The 16,438-nt window shown below is 33.4% G+C and overlaps 1 non-coding gene across 1 annotated transcript; it reads right to left on the bottom strand.

The window, feature by feature from the left end:
* Nucleotides 1-15,896: 15,896 nt before the first annotated feature.
* On the bottom strand, nucleotides 15,897-15,985 carry Trnac-gca (transfer RNA cysteine (anticodon GCA)). Its single transcript is given in 2 exon segments — nucleotides 15,897-15,931; nucleotides 15,949-15,985. It is a non-coding gene; the product is annotated as a tRNA-Cys (tRNA).
* Between the last annotated feature and the right edge of the window lie 453 nt (nucleotides 15,986-16,438).

Here is a 16,438-nt window from a genome sequence, read left to right as displayed (position 1 = left end):
AGTCACTCAGTCAGTCACTCAGTCAGTCAATCAGTCAGTTAATCAGTCAGTCAACGAGCGAGCGAGCGGGCCGGCCCATCGGTCGATCGTTCGTGCGCTCGTTTGTTATTTTGTTCGTTCGTCCATGCGTCCGTCAATTTGTTTGTTTGTTCGTTTTTTGTGCGTTCGAGCTTTTCTGCGTTCGTCATCATCATCATCATCATCAACAACATCATTATCATCATTTTTATTTTTATTTATTTTTAATTTTATTTCTTTATATATTTTTATTATGTGTACTGTTTTATATTAAATGCATATTATGTTAATGCTGCCACGTTAAAACAAAATAAATGTTGAATGCAGTTACAAAAATCAATTGGTGATATCGTCACATAGCAGGAGGAAGGGTGCCTTGAGTACTTTATGACATATCATGCCAACAAGATGATTGATGTCGGTGTGTTATGCTACATTGTCCTGTTTATAGGACACTTAATGCGATAAAGCCGCTTTTAATAATGGTGATAACTAATTTCTATAGCTAAACAATACGAGACTGCGAAAACAATTTTCACAAGTTATTTATTTGACTCTTTCTTTGTTTCAATTTATATAAAATTTATATTAATATTGATTATCTTAAGTGTGACTGTCTTTAGTTTTAAGATTTAATACGAAATTACATTTAAAAAATACGTGTTAATTTACCAAAGCAATTAACTCTTTTGCATGTGTTTATTTTTTATGAAACCACGATAATGGTAGCAAGAAATATCCTTTTTAAAGATGCTCGGTGCATATCCCGATCGTGAAAATTAAGGTTTAAATAAAACGTTTATATTTAAATTACTTATTTTTTTTAAAGTTTTAAGTCGCATATCAAACACATTAAATGGGCCATTAAATACAAAAGCAGTCTGCTTTTATTTCACTACGATGCATCAATCGCTAGCAATTAGTGACCCCTATCATAAAAAAACATGGTGCGAAAGCGCAATAAATACAATAATTTGCCGATAGATCGCCGATAAGGTATCAAAAACAACACTGGATCACTTGACGTGTAGATATGATTTGTTATTTGGGGGCAATAAAGGGATAAGCAATGGTAAATTAAGCCAGACAGACCTTGATTAGCGAATTTTATTGTTAACTTATAGCAAATAGGTCGTTTTTTACGAATGTCGGGACAAATTGTGCCACATCGGGACAAACACCTCAAATGCAGGACTGTCCTGCCAAGATCGGGACGTCTGGTATGTATGCTCATATGGCATATTATGTATGTAGCATACGTCTGTTCTCAACGATTGAACTATATGGTATTTAAGTATTTCATTTAGACGCAGTTGTCATTCCACACAATCTAATCACACATTTATGATTACTTGCGTTCCTTAATTGGACAAACTAACCACAATACTTAACGACAGAAAATTTAAATCAGACATCTATATATGGGAGCAGGCCGATGTCTGATCTATATGAGATAACTTGACGCTCAAATGGATAAGAAAGGGATCGCCACAGCAGGTTTCTAATTAACAATGTAGACTTCCGCTGTTTTATTGTTGTAACATGTTTGTTTAGAAAGCATAGGCAAAATAATATGGAATCAAATTTTGAAATAAAAAATCGTCTGAAAATAGCGCCGTTGATTTTTAATTGAATAGAATAGATGGCATCAAAGTCGAAGAAGTGATTTTCTACACACCTGGAGATAACTGAGGACGACACATACAATAAAGTAAATAATAAAACAGCTAATAAGCATCCCATGGAGGCAGATCTTATCTTACTTAAAAGTCAACAGATAAGGTCAGGCTAAAAATCGTATTTTATAAAGGAATGCAATTGCATCTCTGTCCAATTAGATGTCTTGCAAGTGAATGTTATTTCAAATGTGGTATGTGCTGTGATAGAAACAAACTTTGCGCATAAATTATTAAGTTATTTAATAACGCGCCTTGATTTTTTTTCTCGTCTGTGAGAGTTTAAACTTGTATTTTACTGTGAAAAGCACACATGGTACTTCACCGATGTTATTTCCCTTAAGACTTTTACATACGGACAAGTTTTGAATGTACACACATTCAAATAGACATACATTATGGCAAATAATCGTATCAATTTAATATTTATCAAGCATCTTACTGAATGACCAGAATGGTTTAATCGCCTTTCTATTAAATATATATTATTAGTAATTTACACTATTTCAATTTAGAACGTTTTTTTATAATTTTATTTTATTTTGTATGTTTGTTACACCGATATTTAAAAAGAAAATAAATGCATTTAATTAACTTAAAAAAGCTTAAAAGTTGAACACAAAATAATAAATAAATTATTAAATACATAAAAACTTGAATGAATGAATGAATGGCTGGCTGGCTGGATGGATGGAGGGAGGGAGGGAGGGAGGGAGGGAGGGAGGGAGGGAGGGAGGGAGGGAGGGAGGGAGGGAGGGAGGGAGGGAGGGAGGGAGGGAGGGAGGGAGGGAGGGAGGGAGGGAGGGAGGGCAGGGAGGGAGGGAGGGAGGGAGGCAGGGAGGGAGGGAGGCAGGAGGGAGGGAGGAGGGAGGGAGGGAGGGAAGGAGGGAGGGAGGAAGGTAGGAAGGAAGGAAGGAGGGCCTACTAGTCCAGTGTGTGCATTCGGACTGGTTCTTCCCTGGTCGCTTTATAGACCACAAAACCTCGCGCAACATTAAAACGAAGAGCGAAAAGCGTGTGTCGCGAATAAACATGGGTATGTAACGGTCATGTCTTCCTAGCCAAATATGAAAATAAAATCGTAGACAATCAGTGATTGCTATAACCGATTAAAAACTCTTTAAAACTGTTTTATTTTTCGACCGGTTTTAAGCTGTCTCCTTACTCGATTACGTCGTAAATGGTCTAATTTGCTTCCGTTTTTTGTACAAGTAAACGGGATATTTTATAATAAAGTCAGCATAAGATCACCAAAATAAATACATTAGATTCATTTTTCCAAATGGACTAAAATAAACATATTTAAACTATTGATTTTTACACATTAAAAGTAATAATATACTAAACTGTGAAACTATGCGGTAAAACACTACTTATAACATGCTGTCATGGAATCGCCTACCAGGCGCCGAACATTTACAAACCAATCCCCAATTGGTTTCCAACCAGTTGTCGCTTGGAAGACGCTGGTTGCCAATTATAAGAACGCACGATCGTCGTTCCTTAAAACGCTGCTTTTTTAGCGAGGAGGAATTAGCCAACACGCTAAGCCATTGATTATTGCTACACTTAGTTTCTGATTGTAGGTAAATGGTTTGTCACGTATTTATGGCATAATCATTAGTATTTAAAGCAGAATTATCAGTGATAAATCATCATGTTTAACCCTTTTCCCCATAAGGAGCAAAGTGAAAATGGCTTTTGCAACCATCATAAAACCAGAACAGTTTTCGAGTAACTCGCAGTCCGTTCAAGTTTTTATGGTTTTGCTGCTCATCAGTATCAATGAGTTGGAAAAAACTTTAAAACTTGAATATAGTAAGAAAGGTCTTTAATTAAAAGTTACTGTCTGAGGGACTACAAATGCGTCAACATGGTATTTAAGTGGGATATGGTGTTTATTCCTAAAAAAAAATGTTTTTTAAATGTTACATTGTCTAACATGATTTTTGTACAGAAAAGAAAACAATTTATATGGATATACAACAACCATCTTTTGAGTTTTCATGATAATACTAGGGAAATAGGGTTTGAAACTTGAGTCGGCAAAACCATTTTAGCAATGTATTGATAGTGATGATTCGGGAAAAAACGAGTACAGATTTGGGAATGCGTATCACTTATTATTTGATATCCACATTTTACGCATTTAGTGAGGTTTTTGTTTGCACAAACATCACATTTGTTGTCGTTGTTGCAAATATGTTATAGCTGTATCGTAATATTTGTTAGGTTATTTTGTTGTTGTTCTTTTGTGTTGTTGTTGCTGTTGTTTTTCGTGGGGTGTTGTGCAAGTTAAATATACACATACAGATATATCGATGTTTAACATTGTATACCAGTTTAGGAGAATAAAACGTGTATTGTTGCCAAATTTGGAACTCCGTTTGCGGGTCTAGACGCGTAATCTACTAATTTGTATTATTGCAAAATGATGAAATTAAGGACGGATAAGGAAGTCACATGTCAGAATGCATTTTTAAATAAATATTTCGCATAGACTTTTAGTTATAGTGCACTTTTAGATTTGAATATTATAACATATTTACACATATCAGAATAAGTACGTTTTACTGAGTGCAAGTGTATAGATATGCTCTTGTAAGGTGCTTAATTATCCTCATCAGAGAGCGGCATCGAACAAAAACTTTTATTTTGTAAATCATCTATTTCAAGACCCACATTAAGTCAATCATTATCGCAATTTTTCTTCATCTGGTTAAAATCGCGTGTTTTAAAGCGATCCTTATTCTTCAAGAAAAAAGATACCATAGTAGACGAAAGTGGCCAGTGAAATTATGTTCCCAAATGTATAATCGTGTTAAACTAGCCTACGCTAACATTAACTTGGTAAAATGGACGTTCTTATATCAGGATTTACACATATCTGTCGACGGTTTAATTTAAATTAATCGTCTCCACATTTTGAACTTTTTAAATTGACAGAAACGTAACACATCTGTTACTAAAGATCAATCACCAGAGAATGTATAGAATAAATAAAAAAGGTTTTAAGATGAACAGAACTGACATACATCAATGTATATGTAAATGTTGTGATATTAACCATTGCCATAATGTTAAATGATAACACAGAGAAAAATACTGTTTTTGTATAAAAATGAAAAAGTAAAATAATTAAAAAAATGTTAAGAAAATGTAAAATGTGCACATTTTATTCCTACACTTAAAACAAATTTTTTTATGTATTGCCATACTCAGATTTTTTTTTTTATAGCTTTAGTATTGAATTTGAAAGTATTCTTATTGCCTTAGTAATCATTTTGAAAGTAGCATGTAGTACAGGTCAATTTGTTATCTCCCTTTTCATATAATACACATTTTACTTCTTTGTGAAAATTCTGTCCACTTTGTAGTGTTCGTTCACTCATGCAGGCTGATGCAATAGTTATGTCCAATCATAATAATGAAATGATCCGATGCAAAATTTTCATTGATCATTCAAATGTACCTGACTACCTGTTGATTTCATTTTGAAATTACTGACCATGCTTGCATTTTCCAAGACCGTCTAGTGGACGCAAGTCCATACGCGTGGCCTTCATTGTATTCCAACCTGGTGAGTTATTCAACTGTTCATTCATTGAACATTGTGTATTATAGCATTATGAAATGTGTGTGAATTAGTTTAATTAATGTGATGTTCATTTCATTCATATTTCGTAGTATCGTTCGTTTTGTTCTGTTTGTAAAATAGTGTCATTGTTTTGTTTAGGTCTTTTTCGTCATGGCTATATTGGTCAGCGTCAATAAATACAACTAAACCTCCACGGCTTTGATTGAATGATGTGCGCCCACTCCCAGACCCGCTACAAATGTGTTGACCGTATGTTATATGTTTTATGAATGCCTGACTTAACTCATGTTGTATCACAATGTCGTATAAAGCTAATACAATAAGTAACATTTATATTACCGCAAAAATAATTTGACAATGTCACTTGCGCTGTACACAGATCTATCACTAAAATATTAATTTGTCATAAAACGCAAAAAAGATTAGTTATAAATTTAGTTTTAAACAGAAATTAGGTTTTTGGAAGAGCATTACGCCACTTGGGTCAAATAACTGCTATCAATCTATCAGCCATGTTTTCTCGAGTTATTGGATGTTTCAATTATTATCATCAATTTATCTATGTCTCTAACGACCTACGCCCGTTGTGAACAGCTCTATAATGTAAATAAGAGTAGTGAAAAGTCCTTTGCAAAAGTGTGGATGGGAATCAAAATGATTAGGCCGAGATATTTGTGAAACGTGCCTACACATTAATTTTAGATTTTCCAATTGCGCACTAGCAGTTTGGCTTCTTCTTTTGATATGCTGGTCAAACCATAAAGTGCTGTTCATTTGTACATCAAGGTCTCGAAGATGATGTGCACATTTAATTTCACAGCCACCTTTATTCGGATTTTGACAATTGCTGTTTGGCGTTATAACATCTGTTTTGAAATTGTTTATTTCAGTCATAACAACTAATGTTACTCGGTGCTGGTCATTAGCGTTCAGAAAGCCATGATGCTTTTAAGGCATAGCTGTCTAAACACCGTGGTATTTGCAATTTTCATTTTAATATGACGGCGGTTAGATATTTCAATATGATCTGTGATCTACTGTTATGCAATATTTTCAAGATTTAAAAACAGATAATTCTAGTTTTAGGAGCAACTCCGGTTTATTCAGCAATTATTATTTAATTTCCGCACTTTCCCATTGGTTTAGAAGTACATCTGCCAACAAGGATGGATTTAAAGTGTCTGTGATTGCTGTGATCAAACATTTCACATGTCCTTTTGCTGTATTATCGGCATGATGCCTTATGCACAGGTTGTTGACTTTATCAACTATGATTTGCGCGATATGACTTTTCTTTCAATGGAATGTTTAATCTTTTCTCTAATGTTCAGTTCTAATATCTTTCACAGTTAATGTTATCTAATTGGTCAATCAACTTGTGATAATTTTTTTCCAATATTTTTTTCCTTCTTACCGCCAAGTAATTTAACAGTAACACCGTACATTTTGGTATTACTATCTACATCGTGTATTTTGTGCTGATAGTAATCGCGTTTTGCTATTGAAACAGCTCGACAGTAGTTTCTTTCCAATACGCTTGCAAGTGTTCCTTTGTGACTCAATTTGTATCAGTTAAATGTGTTATATCATGTGGTTGTCTTAAGTGATTTAACATTATAAAATGCTTATTGATCCATGGAATTGTTTGCCTGCACATGTAAGCTTTTTCTTAAAGAGTGACATTGTTTTCTGCTATTGCCGATAACCTAGACTTGAAGTCGAACAAAGGTCATTTACATTCGCTGACTGTTCTATGAGCGAACTCATTTCAGAAAGATCCGTTTTCAATCATGCTTAGTCAAAGCTTTCGGGTTTTCGCTTTTAACGGACTTAACAGTAATTGTTTGTTAACATTGCTTTTTAAGACAAGAATCAAAACAGTCTTATAATACAATTTTAAAAGCATTTTGATAAAACTGTGCTTCCATAAATGTAATTTTAGTTTGTTTAGCATAAACATTAAATGCATTATAGTTGTCTCCAACAGTGTTTTGCTCTATCGTTTTTGTTTCACTAAATATGTACTGATCACGCGTGTATGTTTATCTGTATAGAGTTAAAAGATCGATAACATATGTAAGTGTTTAGCTTTTAAAAATCCATTTAAATATGTTGCAAAGAAATTAAGCACTTAAGATATCCGTTGCCAGATAAAAACATTACTCTATATGTAGCTCAATTCCAGAAGCGTGTATTACGCTTTCGCGGAGACGCAAGTGCTATTTCTTCATGAAAGTTTGTTGAACGCTTGTATATCTTGACTAGAACTCGTTTTCATTTCTCATTTGGTTTGGTACTTGGCTACTTTCAATGAATAAAGGCTGACGTTCACATACACTAAAATCTTGTTGTTTAATTTGAACATTTAATCCTGTCATAGTGTCGTTGAAGGCGCACACATCATAATGATTTGGCGTTATAACAAGTTGTACAGAAGCCATTAGTTACAACTCACACGAGGCAACAATACAATTATGAGCTTGTCTTGTTTAAGCAAAATGACAATCATAAACACATCTAGCGAATGCAGTAAGATTGATTGAAACAATGATGTGGCCGAGTGTTGTGTACCTTTGGGTTTTTACTATGCGAAATATTCGCTTACATAATCCAATAAAGTGTGGCCGCTTAACAAATTGGATCGTATTCTGTGCAAAACGTATAAGCGTATAATTGATTTGATATTAAGGAGAAGTCTATTTCAATTGTGTGATTACGGACAGAGATAATTTAAATTATCATCGGTATTTCAAGTTGTGTGTTTTCCTGAGATGCAAGCTTACCACCAGAATGTAAATAAAGTTATTATGAAACTCAGAAACATAATCAGGAGAGCTATAGGCCTATCATAGGATTCCGTACTTAGATTTGACATATTTTAGTCAGGACGTTATTGGATCAAAGAAAGTATTGAAACTAGTAAAATTGAACGCAACAAAACAAATGTTTATTTCTAGCAACAACAGATTAATAAATCGCCAGTGAGGTGATATTAATTTAGGAGAAATTTAAAGAAACTATATGCGAATATATAACGGCGTATAAGCTTTCGCACTGTACTACTTCCCTTTCTCACGCCCGGTTTTCGAATGACGAGTATTTATACAAACACAAACTTTCAACTAACCGATAAATATCTCAATGTCAAGTAAATACTTGCTTTCCAAATTCTTAAGATTCATTATGCGCTCATTACATTCTAACAATACAATGCAATGGTTTTTCAACGTAGACTTTCCAGTTAACGATGCGATGTTTTCACTGTTTAATGATTCCTTAGAACGCTAGAAGAAATAAGTTAATCTGATAAGCATGTTCAATTTAGGAATTTTGTTTCTGACACGTTTCATAAAAGATCAGTGAGGAAAGTTCACCTGCTTTTTTCATGTTTGATCTTATCTAAGTTACTGTTATCGACATAGAGACATAACGATAAGCTTTGGAAGCATCACCCTATCTGTTAAGCAGTGTCAGTAGACTTGTATCCGAAAAATTGTTAAAATCATTAAACACGTGTTTTCGTTTATTGAAAAGGTGTCAAAAATAATGAATTGTTTACCTACTTATAAATTTTTTAATGAGCAATGATGGGAACCGAATAGCGATTTCCTTACGTCATATATTGTACCTCTATATTTATCCAGTCCTATTATATGATGCCAATATTGTTATGTTAAAATGATTCTTATAGGTGTTGTTTGTAATATATTAAGCTATTAGTCGGAAAATATTATTAATTCTAGAAACATATATCATCCTACAATAGATGTCAGGAAAGTTTTACGTTACAACAAGACCTGACGCTGAATCAGTTTTGGAGTTTTGGTGGTTTCGAGCAAATTAACAAATGTAATCTGAATATTTTATTATACATTGATTTCCTATAACTACAAAACAACCAATACATAAATTAATATAATGAATTAATATTTGATCGCTATTGATGAACATTTGTTCGAAAATAAAATGACCGAAACTTATTTCTAGATATCGAAGGGCACAACGTTCTCATTTGCAGAAATTCCTTCAGTGTCACCAAAGACTCTAAGCAGTCCATTTCTCACGTTGTCCACGTCATGCGTGCTGTTTGTATAATAATATAATAATAATATTGTGATATAAAAATCATGAACCAGATAAGTATATAGAAGTCAAATATTTGAACTGTAAATGTGTTACAAACCGAAACATAGTCTGTCAAGCACATATTGTTAATTTAATATAAAATATAATATCTACCGTGTTAACATTATTACTCAATTGATATTGTGAGATTACTTCTTCTCAACGGTTTTACGTTTGTAATATGTATGTAGTTAAATATATGAGCTGTTTAAATATATTCATATTCAAATATATTTATATTTAAACTATAACGGTATATGCGCATGCATATGTATTCTGTAACACCAGTCTAAGTTCATATGCATGGTTTTCGAGTGACGAGTATTTATAGCAAAACTTACTTTCAAACTTTAAGCCGACATCGAAAAATAACGCGAAGTTTATTATGGGTACACTACCTTAGTTGTTTTTTTTTCAAATATGATAAAGGGAAAGGGTATGAGAGGTTTCAAACGAAAATGGTATATATATTTTCCAAACTGTAGAATTTCATTGGGCCGACGATACTGTTTTATGGTGAAAGAATGTATAGACTATATAATTCATTTTATGAATGTGACGGCATTTCAGATAAGATCAACTTAACAGATAGTCATAAAAAAACGACTTTTAACGAACAACAACGGACAAAAACGCGATCCAATCATTCGCAACGATCAATATAAACTAAGGTAATACTAGAAGCCTGTCTGACTCCCTTGTATTTCTAAAGTTGTCAATTAAATGAACGTAAATTATTTTGAATTGAAATGATGCCATAACAAAAAGCATTGAATCACGGCCTACGGCAGAACGCTAGATCATTATATGTTTAACTTCCGAGCAATGGCTAAAGGCGTAAATTAAACAAAAAAGATAATGAATATTTTGTTAGAAAATCGAACGTTAAATATACTTCAAACGATATATGCAATAGTAAAACTTTAAATAAATTAAACATTTCTTTTCATTTTGCGAAAGACATATTGACGTATTGACAAACACAACTTTGCATTGACCATTTCAGGATTTCTGTTTGTTATTTATATTAGCAAAAGACAATCAATTGTATTGTATTAGCTATTTATAAATCATCTACTAGTGTCGGATGTAAGTGTGCTTAAGAATGGGTCAGAAATTAAATAGTATACACATTTCAAGAATCTATTGCAACCATCGATGAGCAAAGCTAACAAACATATTAGGTTCCAATTAAGTAGCAATATGATAGCGTACGACCATACTCTAGATCCATCAACCAACCTAGTTGGACATTTTTATTGGCTGCACATTTATCAATTGTGCTGACCGCCCTTTCTTACACAGTAGTTTTAATAAATGCGAAATATCATTAATCAGAAATGTAGACATAATGCATTACAAAAAGCCTGATTATCGTAGTGAATATCATTTAATACAAGACGAATGGTATATGTTGTTTAGGGTGTTGTATTTTCTACAATCGATCCTGCACTAAAAAAGCAAATGAAATGGACCAATATTTAATGTTTCTAGCACATTTCATTACATTAGTTTGAACTGCATTTTAGAGCGTGTATTTGTTTTATTTCACATATAATTTTAGTTCTCATATATGCATTCTTGCTAACACTAACTCAACGTTATTCGAATATGATTTTGTAGTCGGGTGCCACTTTCAATAAGAATGTGTGGATAAATGCAATTGGTTTTTTACCATTAACGAACTCTAGTTAATAAATTGTTATTTACAGTAAACACCTTGTCATAAGGTTATCCGCAATCGTCACAAAAAAGTGTGTAATAGTTATTTAGTAGTATATATCATGAATGATTTCCAATAAAATCTCTTCTAATAACGAGTGCGTTTATAATATTCAGGATCGACGAAGAGGAGTGGAATTAAAATAAGATATGTGTACCGGAAGATTTATCCAATCGTGAAAACATTAATTGATTCTTCTAATCACTCGTTTATTGATAGCAATACTCTTCATCGTATATATATATATATATATATATATATATATATATATATATATATATATATATATATATATATATATATATATATTAGTATCCAATATTATAATCATCTTGTATGTATAGTTTTCAAAATAAAAATATTATGTCCATGGTATTCCAAATAAAAGGCATTGATATTTCCCATTCTATCAGCAGTAGAGTGTCTTTGTTATCTTTTATGAACGTGCATTTTGCAGTTTCAGATTGGTTTAATTAATACATCACCTCTTGCTAAAGTACGAATTATCTCCTCTTGGTGTAGCTGAAGGGTTTATTTGCTGAAACTGGTTATACAATGTGCATGGATACCAATCAAACCCACGAATACATGCCATAAACATTTAAGGTTCATTAACCAGAAGCATGTACTTTTTGTGATTTTCTACACAGGCACTGGTCTATAAGCAATTTTAATTACATTAAGAAATATCCCTTTTAAGGCAACTTTGAACTACCACTGATTGAAGCTTATATAATTGCAGTATATCATCAACTGAACAGTCATTTGTTTAAGACTTAAGAGTCGGTGATTCATAAAAGCGTTTTAATTTCCTTTAAGGACAGATACACTGATACATTAGACAATATTTCAAAACCAAATGCAAACAGCTCAGACTTTATAAAGCTCAAAAACTGTATTCGCCGCATATGCGTATACTACCCCTATTATTTGAAGGTTGATTGCTGTGATATGACTGAGCGGAAACGTGCTTGAAATTGCTGCTATGTTGAAGTCAAATGAAAAACACGAGAAACAATTTGACATAGAACCTTCTACAGCAGTTTTGTTTTATATCATATTACATGTTTCATTTACTACGGAATGCCACTTTTCCTTAGGGTTACACATTAAAATCCAGAGGGCGGCAATGCGATAGTGCTATAGTACGATGGCGACAATGCGAAAGTACGATGGCGACAATTCGATATTACGATGGCGACAATGCGATAGTACGATGGCGACAATGCGACAACGCGATAGTACGATGACGACATTGCGACAGTGCAACACAACGATAGCGACAGTGCGATAGTGCGATGTCGAGAATGCGATATTCATATCGTACTGTCGCCATCGTATCATCGCATTGTCGCCATCGTACTATCGCTTCACCGCACTGTCGTCATCGTATTATCGCATTGTCACCATCGAACTATCGCACTGTCGCCATCGCATTGTCGCACTGTCGTCATCGTATTGTCGCATTGTCGCCATCGTACTATCGCACTATCGCATTATCGCCATCGTACTGTCGCACTGTCGCCATCGTGTTTTCGCACTATCGCAATGTCGCATTGTCGCCATCGTACTATCGCACTGTCGCCATCGTATTTTCGCAATGTCGTCATCGTATAATCGCATTGTTGCCATCGTACTATCGCGTTATCGTACTGTCGTCATCGTATTCTCTTATTGTCGCCATCGTCTATCGCACTGTCGCCATCGTATTGTCGCACTGTCATCGTATTATTGCATTGTCGCCATCGTACTATCGCACTATCGCATTGTCGCCCTCTGGATTTTAATGTGTAACCAAGATGGCCCTCATGGTATTCAATAATTTACCGCCACTGTTTATGTACTTATTGGTCGGTCACGATTTGTTTAAATAAATTTGTTTAAATATAAATAAATGATTGTTGTATTATGAAACCAACCCTTTTGAAACCGAAAGTCGAATATTTTAAGCGTACAGTTGGTATCATTCAATCACACAATACTTTATTAAACAGAATAGCATATTTGGCAATTTTAAAAATTACACAAAGTGGATGCAATTAACTGATAAGTGCATACGGCAATAATAAACATGTAAAAATCGCATTAAACGGTTGTGTTTTACGCTGAAATTGATACAGTTACATGTTAAATATCTTAATATACACATATGCAATTTGTTAAAAAAATAATGTAAGTTATTTCAAACTTGGCATGTGTGTCTATAATACTTCTACATTTTTACGTCGGTTGTCCACGAAAAGTATATTGAATTTTGCTAAACTTTTGATAAACGGAACACCACCAACAAACGAGAAATCGATAGGTTTCCATCAGGTTTCGCTGTAATAATTATTTACAAATCCCATGAACATTGGAAAACCCCATGAACAATTGGAATGTTTGAATGTAATGGCACACTACAAGGACAACATTTAATCAATTTGCATATTAGACAGATAATTCGGTAAAAAGATGTCGCCTTTCTGAATTGATATGCTTGCAATAACATTCATCAAGCAGGATATGTTTAAGTTCAATAAGATACACTATCTGGAAAGGAAATAAACAGTATTCTCTTGCCAATAATGGCGGTGTTGGTTTCATTGTCTTGCTAGTACCTTCCCTGTTATTAGAGAAAGGAGTATTTGTACCACCCATCAGTATTCAAGGCGTTGCCAGCAATTTCTGACGTTTCCATCAACATATATAGGAACTTAAATAGTACATAAACTGTTCGAAAATTGTTGTTAACTAAACAATAAGTTGAAGTAAGAAACAAACATGACATTAATGATGGCAAAACGTTTTCTTTACCGAACAGTATATTTAGCTCAAGCATTATTTTAACTCTTTGACAGCGTATACAATTAAGTTTAAGCCATCATACTGCCAATTTCAGACTACGAAAATCCCATACTAATGTGGGCATGTTGCATATAACAATGCTTTTTAACAAATCCCAACTGTATAATACGTTCATTGATTGGTTTTGACACATTTCAATGCATGGACAGACCCGTCGCCTTGTTCCTGTTGGTGATAACCATTATGCACATGTTTGTGTTCTGCTTTGAATTATGCTTTAACGTTCATGGTGCTAAATTTTGATTATACTACTCTTCAAATGTTTATCATGAACACTAAAGCACGGGAATTAACGCGCCTGAATATAGACATACATGTATTTTGTTATGTAAAATATTTCACAGCTGAAGTGTTTGTCATAAATGAACATTACCCAGTAACTGGTGTTATTACATTACAATGAAAAATACTGATTCCTAATAAATATACAAGATAAGTATTGATGCAAAGCATCAAAGGGAGTCGGGAATTTCAGTGTTAAAGGCACTCAATGGAGTTACATGGAACGATTTTTTTTTCTACTGTAAATATTAATATGTTGGCCGATTATTTTAAACAAAATAGAAAAAGATAATGGTATAACCATTATCTATAATTTTGTGTTATAACCCCCAAATAACCATAATTTATGATGTTGTGTTATAACTCCCAAATAACCATTATCTATGATTTTGTGTTGTAACCCCCAAATATTTCATAGTTCATTTTATTTACATTGGTTTCCTTTTTTACAGGCATCCGTGTGCAGTTTTCATTAATGGAACAGAACTGTGTAGGTTTTAAAAAAACTGCTTCATCTTGTAAGCGTAATTTCATATTGTTCTCAACTTCAAGGAAGATGATTCTGAATTTATCTTACGTTGCTCATTTACGATAAGGGTTGAGTACTCATTGATATGAAAACACTGCAAAAGTTTGGAAAAAAATGAATGAAAACTGTAAATTGCATAAATAAGCTCCATTTCACAATACTTTGAAATTCAGTAAAAGATCATAATAGATTTATTGCTCCGATATTCATCATTTTCAATAGGTTTCGAGTAATACTGATATAAAAACACTTAACAAGTTTGGAAAGATTCAGACGAAAGTTAACAAGTGGAAATTGTTTATTTTGTCAAATTTAATAGAAAAAAATTCTGGACTTATTGTCCCGATGTTTCTCATTTTCAATGAGGTAAAAATGCTCATTGATATGAAGACAATGTAAGTTTGGAAAGAATCTGATGAAAAATGTTGACATAATCACCTAACCAAGCAGTTTTTCACTTTTATTTTTAAATTCAAAGAGACATAATTCCGGACTTATGGTCCGATATTGCTTATATAGAGAGTTTGGGTTGGGTCCTCATTGATTAAAAAACCTGTGCAAGTTTGGGAACAATCGGATAAAAAAGTTGGACTTCGAACAACGATTTCAAAGTTTCTCAAATTCTAAGGAAGATAACTATGGACGTAATGGTCGGATAATGCTCTATCTGTCTTTTTTTTTTAACTCCGAGGGGTGCTTGGCTCTAGGGAAACGAGTTGGTGGGACACAGCTCCTCTTTGATAAGCGGCTGCTTCCTTTATCGCAACTCATTGTTACAATCAAAAATACGTGTCGCGCTTCGCGCTCTATATGTGGTAGGGATAGTACTTAGGGCCTATGATAGACAACCATAAAAATACATGGATAATAGATGTGTTGTTTGCATTTATTTGTTTATATAAAAAACGTGTATTTTTTATAAGATATTTAAGTGATGTAAGAAATTTTAATTAACGTTGTCACCACGCGGCATCCATTAAGTTTAATAAAAATGTCCAATGTAGTAAAATAGATTTTCAAATGTCTACATAAAATAAAGCTTTATTATATTAATTAACCTGACTGAAAAAATTGTCATTCGCCGAACTGTTCCGTTCGTGCCTGAACCCGGGATTGAACCGGGGGCCTTCGATGATTGTTGCGTAAACAACTGCAGTCTAACGCTCTCCCAACTGAGCTATTCCGGCTGACATCATTTAAGTTCTGCTATTTGGTGAAGTTGTGTATAGCGATCGTTATTATATGTCTATTAATAAACTAATACATTGTACGTTTTCGTACCACTACGCCTTCCAATAAATTTGCTTGCGCGATAGGTCGTCAAATATCGTACTACATTGATTCTCCACTAAATAAGCAAATTGGAAAAACCACAAAATAAATATATTTTGATTATGTTTTGTTTTTATACAAAACCAGAAAGTTTCGCGTATTTGCCCAGTCCCTGTGATCTTTCCCCTGTGATCAGTTGTGGATCTGTTATTAATTAAAACAATTAGCTTTGCATTATTGGCAATAAATGTTGTAATAAATGTAATAGGCACAAATGCAGTACTTATTTACACTAATTTACACACAAAAATCACCACTATGCAAGATATTCTTAAAAAATATATATATACATTGATCCGTAAAAAAAA

Source organism: Dreissena polymorpha, chromosome 2, assembly GCF_020536995.1.
Source record: "Dreissena polymorpha isolate Duluth1 chromosome 2, UMN_Dpol_1.0, whole genome shotgun sequence".
NCBI lineage: Eukaryota > Metazoa > Mollusca > Bivalvia > Myida > Dreissenidae > Dreissena > Dreissena polymorpha.
This window is presented reverse-complemented; position numbering and strand designations above follow the sequence as displayed.